At 36.0% G+C, this 7,127-nt stretch overlaps 1 long non-coding RNA gene across 1 annotated transcript; it reads right to left on the bottom strand.

Annotated features, from left to right (window-relative positions):
* Positions 1–1,534: 1,534 nt before the first annotated feature.
* On the bottom strand, positions 1,535–4,490 carry LOC117087433. The gene is made up of 3 exons (XR_004438812.1): positions 4,314–4,490; positions 3,872–3,976; positions 1,535–1,812 (listed from the first exon to the last, which is right to left on the bottom strand). It is a non-coding gene; the product is annotated as an uncharacterized LOC117087433 (long non-coding RNA).
* Positions 4,491–7,127: the final 2,637 nt, after the last annotated feature.

Raw genomic sequence — 7,127 nt, forward strand, 5'->3', positions numbered from 1 at the left:
TTTCCATTTCATTGGGTCTCTACAGCTAAGGTTTGAGTCCATGACATTTTTGGGTTTTGGCTCATTATGATCACCATCTGGTCTCTCTCTGCCCTTAATCTTTTCCCTATTTTCTCCTGTTCCCTCCCACCAAAATGCTGTCACCAAACACATCTTTCTTTCCCACTGACTTACTGTCGCTGCCACCTCCTGTATCATGCACTGTCCCAGAAGATATTGCGCTAAGCCATAAGCAGTTTCTTCTTCAGCCTGTGCCTCTTTTGCTGTTTCTTCTTTGTCCTGTTTATAGCATCTTCCTGGCTTCATCTTCTCTTTCTTACTTTACAATACCTCTAATGCTCCTGTAACACAAACTACCACCAATATAAAATCTCATGTCATCTGTTTCCTTTAATAATCCTTGAAATGAATTCACTTATAACAATCCTTTTAAGCCTCAGCAATTATATTCATCTATCACTACCCAGAGCTCTTGAATATCTAAATTATACTATAATTACAGTGCATTATTTTATTAATTGTATTAGTGAATAGTTCTGTAGAACTGTAAGTAAATCATTAGACATAGTCCCTTAACCACTTCTTCCTCAACCAAAAATATGATTAAATAATTTTATATATATATACGTACTTTCTCCAAATTCCTTTCAGAATGACATAATGTAATAAATTTAACAGGAGACAAAATCAGGATGGCGAGAGGCAGTTAGAAAACTGGAAAAACAACATCAGTTTGGCAACTGATTACCTACTTTGTTGTTGAATAGGGGATGATAAGTAAAGAATCCAGTCTGAGAAGAACAAAGTCTGAATCTTTGGCATTATGTTCCCTCAAATGTGCAGGTATCAAAATGAATTATAATTGGGAATAGCTTCCAAATTTATTACTCAGTACAGAACATAGTACGTATTAAATTGAATTGAAGAATAAAACTAAAGGAGATATAGGAAAATAAAGTGGCGTATTGTAAAATTAAAAGACACTGTTTTTCATATAAATTGTTTAGCTGAAGCTGTATGACTAAGAGTGTGAAAGAAAACTGAAAAGTCTCTTTACCTTAGAAATGTTTGCATTCACTGACATGTTTCAGCCTGGTAATAAATCAGCTTGGGAACCTTTTACATAAAGAGATGTCACTATAAATTAGGTTTTACATTTTTATCTTAAGTAGTATCATCATAAAATATTCAATCAAGACACTAAAACTGTCAAAGTAGGTGGGTAATTTGAGACCTGGTGTTAAAAAAAAATCTAATTCTTTCATGTTGGGACTTTTTTTTCTTGTATATAAATTTTGATATGTGAAAATAGCAGAACTGTCATGGTAACAATCAATAGATAATTTGCTCATAAAATTATAAATATCACAAATGTTATCAATCATGAATGCTAAGTAAGTATTTTGATTAGAAACTAACAAGAGCAGACTAAATTTAAAGAAAACAGCACACCAAACTGTTCGGCCCTGTTTTATTCTGCCACGAAAGGAAAATAATTCTTATGCAGCTGTTTTTTTTTTTTTTTCTTTTTTTCCAGTTTTTCTTAGGTTATCTATTTTTCCAGCTATTTCTTAATTGTAAAACAAATTTTAACAATTATAAAGATGATAATATATTAGACTTCATATAGAAGATTGAATATGATCTTTTCCATACCCATATTAGGCAAGGAGACCAGGAAACACAATAAGGAAACTGAAGCCTACACAGGTCACTGGGTATCACTTTGGTCATGGCTTCTCACACTTCAGCAGACAGCAAGAGCTCATCTTCTTGGCTATTTCCGAAGAATACCATCTTGCTTACTTCTTCCTTGCAGAAGGAGCATGTTCTCATTTTCACTGGCTCTTTGACTCACAGGCTGCATCAGGATTAGTTAACTGTTGCCCGCCTCAGGATGTTTTTCCCTAGTGACTGGTTTAGCTATGCATTTCTGACTTTGACCTCTGACTTTACTGTTTGCTGTCTGCCTCCATCCAACCATTAAGGTCCTGAGAGCTACTTCCTGCCACCTCCCCCAACCCCTCAAGCCCATTTGAGCAAGGCTAGCTCTGTCTAGCCTCCCACCAAGAGAGGGAGAGCCCAGCCCAGGAGCAATAAAGCCCCCATAATAATTCAAATGAAAGCACTTTTGGAAAATGTCATTCCAATGTTTTTGAAAATGACAACCATCACAAATTCTTGACTATTATCTGTCATTACTAGGCTGGCGACCTCGACCAAAAAAACACAATTATTATGTAGGCAGATCTGTGAATTTCTCTTACTTTTAAAAGCTGAAGTAATAAATCCCCAGGTATAGACTTCAAACAACATCTGTTGACTTAATTAGAGGGGAAATGCTTCAAGGATGAATTCTTTTCCTACTCTGTTGCCTTTTCAACAGATGATACATCTGAAACAATAGGCTGGAAGCAGGTGTGTGATGGTCTGAGTCTTAGCTTGCATTTGGCAAAACTCTGACTATCCAGTGAAGCCATTAGAGATGTTGTCAGTGAGACTGATGATGTTATGCATTTTGAAATTATCCTTGACAAATTATATAAAATGTACAATTCTTCTCCAAAGACATATCATGAATTGTAGCAAAATGTAACACATAATACATCCTTTCTCAGGGGTGAGGATTTTATTAGCTCAATGAGGCACACCCAGATTGAGTTGAAACAGGTCTCTGAAATAATTCTGCTATAATGTGTCATTGTAGGCAGTTTAGGAGTGAAAGGGCTGCTTGAATGAGCTGAGAGGGGGATATTTAAACAACATCACAAACCTCTCTTATCGTTCGATTCCTCCTTCCATATTGGATGGGGACCTGGTATGATGGAGGGGGTGGGTTTTGCAGAGACAGACCCCAAAGATGTGAGAAGACCATGGATAATAAACCTGAATCCGGTGTGCCAGCTAGTCAAATGTGTTACCCTGAGCTTCTTAAACTAAATGCATTTGCCCTGTGCATAGGAAGAAACATCTGCATAGATGGATTGGGGCAAGTGCATCACCCCCAATAATTGATAATTTAAAATATTATCTTATATTAAAACAGGGGTATTATGAGATACAATTTAAAATTCACAGGATTTTTAAAAAGAAGAATAAGAATGTAAAGAAATCTATGTTTGCATTGGTTAGCCACCCTCCAGTTACGGGTACACATCTACCTGTCCCTGACTTAAAGATACTCATATGGACACGCTTATTTTGGATCAGAAAGTGGGTATCTAAGGATGGAGTCAGGATGGACAGGCAGAAGTACCACTTCAGGAAGCTTGAAGCAACTCCAGAGACCAAGGCTGAAATCCACACAAGGCTGAATAGATCCACTAGGTTCCTTCATCATTCCCTCCCTGCTTCTCTTGTTTTCATAGAACTAAAGCACAGAATCAGTGAGTTTCAAGATTCAGAGAGATTTTTTTTTTAGAACCATCAAGTCTAATCTTATTATATAAAAGTTTCACAAGAGTCTTAAGAAGTGGTTTTCAAGTGTCTTTTGGCATACTTTCAATGACAGGAAACACACCATTTCCTAAGACAGCTCTTTCTACCTTTCAAGAATGTGAATTGTTAAGGAAATGTGAGCTTGGTATGAGCACTGGTTTCTGAAGTCAAATTGTAAGAAGGAAAATTGGCCTTAGAAATCCACTTATCCTGACTTCTTATTCAGTGCTCTTTTCATGAACCTGTGGTAGATATTCTTGCTTCTAAAGTGGTCTGAAGAAAACTGGGTTGGCAGAATTCTGGAAGGGAAGTCTTAATTCAAGCCAGGGGAAAAAATAGCAAATGACATCACAGGAAGTTATGAAATCTAATTCAGTGAAGAAATTTGCAGAGCTACTGACCACCTCCGAAGACTAGGACAGGAAATTCTTACTTCACTTGTGGGTTGCAGGGCTTGTTTACTGAAGAATATTTCCTCCTTTGCTATTTCCCTTTGGACCAGCTTGCAGATGACCCAAAGATACTTCATTGCCTTGGCCTGGGGGAAATAAAAATCTATTATCCTATTAAATAAAATTAAAGGATGTACAAAAAATATCATAATGATTCTAGAATTACTCTCAATTCTAGAGAGTCAACTACATGTCACTTTCAAAATAATCCTAGGGCATTATTTCAAAGTGATAAAAACATTTCACTTTTAATTAAGCAATTGATTCTTCTCCCTTGTCAAGTGCAGAACTTATGTAAAGATTTTATTGGTACTCTATACATTCTTTTCACAATATCTACCACTTTAGTATATCATCACCACTCCCATTTAATGCCCTATTAACTGAAATCTTGGAAAGGATATAGTGTGTATGAAAGCCAACCTTATTTGGAGATCCATAGCTTGACATTCAGTTCCTGCTCATCAGCCCCTAAAGTGAAGTTTTCTAGTGGATGTGCTTCATTTCAACAGAGTGCATGAAGTTCTCAGTCAAAACCCTTCTTATCAGAGAGACCTAGAAGGAAAATAATCCTACTCATGCAACAGCAGAGGAAAGAAATCCTAGTGTTCTACACCTTCTTTTTAAAACATGGCTGGAAGACCAAGGATAAAGAGAAATGTGAGAAATGTCAGCAGCATTCAAAAGAATAAGCAAGGTAAAATACAGAAAAACTGACCTGAGAAACTAGAAATAATTATCTGAGCCACAAACTGTTCAAAGTTTACATATAAAAAGTTCAATCATTACAACACCCTTATGAGGTAGGTACTGTGTTACTTCATTTTACAGATGAAGAAACTAAGGCACAGCCTCTCCTGCCCCCATGCTAGCATCCGCAGGCTTAGCCTCATGGTACAGGAAACCATCTGTAGGGTCTGTAGTTTCCCCATCTCCTCCCAGCCAAATCCCCGGTCATCTTGGCTTGAGTGGTTCCAAAGACTCCCCCAGGAAACATGGCTGCCTTCCTGACTGTCTTGGCACAGAATGTTGGTTGCTTTCATCCTTCAGGTAGAATTTAACCTTTTCAGTTTCAAACTGGAACCAGAGAGCTATTCAAACTAAGAAAGCAAAGTTCATATGTACAGCAGTAAAAATTAAAAATCAAGTTATTAACATAGATCATCTCTACAACAACAACAAAACTTCACAATTTGGCAGTGTGCCGCAAGAATTGGAAAATAAATTGATTACTAGCAAGAAAATAGAGCAAAAACCCAATAACAGTTGGTCAAAATATATAACAATGTAAAGTGACTTTAGCATCAGTTGAAAGGTGTGACGCCCCCACCTGATTTTGTTGCAAAGCTCAGAGAAATGAACATAAGCAATTAAAAATACAGTAAATATTTTTAAGAAAGAGCAGAGGTTGATTACACGAAAAGCTTAATAAAGACAAGAAAACAGCCAATAATTAGTTGAATACTGTATCAAGGAAAATTGACATATGGGCTTTGGGTCACTAGAAACATGGAGAACTTTAAGAGGAATGTTAAGCACAGTTCCTGCAGACAGAATACAGCAAAGTAGTCTTCTAGCAGATATGGTAGATTTTGCAAAATTCCTTCAGTAAACAGGAGGATGTCAAGGGTGCTATATGATTGTGATCGCCAGAACTTTGTAAACATGAGAAGCAAACATAAAAAGAAGAGACGATATATAGGGGAAGTTTTGCAACACCATCCTGGAAGAGTGCAGGATAAAGTGCAACAACATGAAAAATACATTAAAAATGTCTGACTCTAGAAGAAAGGGAAACATTCTATTCAAAATTGGAAAACTAAAAGACAGCAAACAGGGAGAACACTTTCAAGTTAAAGGGAAAGATGAAGGATAGCCAGTCCTTCTTGATAATAAACAAGAACGTAATTACAAGCAAAAAGAAGAGCAAAAAAACCAAATTGGTGATTGAAGCTTAGAAAAAACAGAAAAGTATTTAAGTGTCAATTAAATAGGCTTATACTTAAAGGAAGCTAAAAGAGGAAGAGGAGAAAAAGTAGCAGAAAAACCATCAATGCCAATGTAAACTAAAATTACTACCTGAAAGTAATACCCAGCAGAAGTAAAAACAGGAAGAATTTTTGAGGCTTGAAAAGGAGATAAAGGAAAAGGCAAAAAAAAAAAAAAGGGGGAATCTGCAGCTGATGAAATTTCCAGGTTTCAAGAAAGAGACTGACATAAACTTGAATTGAAATTATAGATGGACAGGCAAAGGAAGGTGAAAAGACAGAATAAAAAAAAGACTGTCACAATTAAAAGATTGAAAACAGTCAATATGAGATCTCTGTAGGCTTTCTAAGTTTACCAAAGGTTGGAAAGAATTAGACCGAAAATATTAGACCAACAAGTTCTGGGCCACTTCTACATGCCCCACACAGGGAGGGCTATTGCTACCTGGAGAAAGATATGAGATAATGAAATTGGTATTTATGTGATGAGAATGTTAACATATTCAATTATTCTGGCAGGTATAGTGACTAATTGTGTTCTTTAAACATTACTAACTTAGTCAGATTGATTATTAATTGTGCTGTAATGTGAATTGACAGTTCTATGCTGGCATCATCATCAGTATTTCCTGTTTACACTGAAGAGGTATTTAATGTATGTGTTGGTTTATTACTAATATAAAAGTTACTTAAATAAATTTGTGTACATACATTAGTTCATTTAAATGCGCAGAACATTTGAAAGTATTTTGTTTCTGTCATGGCATAGAAAAACAAATTGTGACAATCATAGAGTGACAATTTTTAAACCAAAAATTTTACAACTTTTAGAAAGTAGAGGTAAGCTAGCTTGAGAAATAAAAATGTAAAGGTCTTTTTTTTTTTTTTTAGTTACAAATCAGTATCTTTTCTAAGTTTAACAAATTGGTAGTTTTAAATTTTTGTGTAATAGTTACCTTGTATCTGTTTGAAACAAACATACAAAAAACAGAATAAAAACAAAAAAGAAAAGAAACTGTAGGGGAGAAAAATAAGTTTTCCTTCTACCCATCTTAGGCTTATTCGTTGGGCCCCAGTAACAAAAGACAGATTAACAAGAGAAGAGCATATACACTTATTTCATATAAGTTTTTTTTTTTTTTTTTTGAGACAGAGTCTTGCTCTGTCACCCAAGCTGGAGTGCAGTGGCCGGATCTCAGCTCACTGCAAGCTCCGCCTCCCGGGTTCACGCCATTCTCCTGCCTCAGCC

The sequence above is a fragment of the Trachypithecus francoisi genome, unplaced genomic scaffold, assembly GCF_009764315.1.
Source record: "Trachypithecus francoisi isolate TF-2019V2 unplaced genomic scaffold, Tfra_2.0 Lachesis_group10, whole genome shotgun sequence".
NCBI lineage: Eukaryota > Metazoa > Chordata > Mammalia > Primates > Cercopithecidae > Trachypithecus > Trachypithecus francoisi.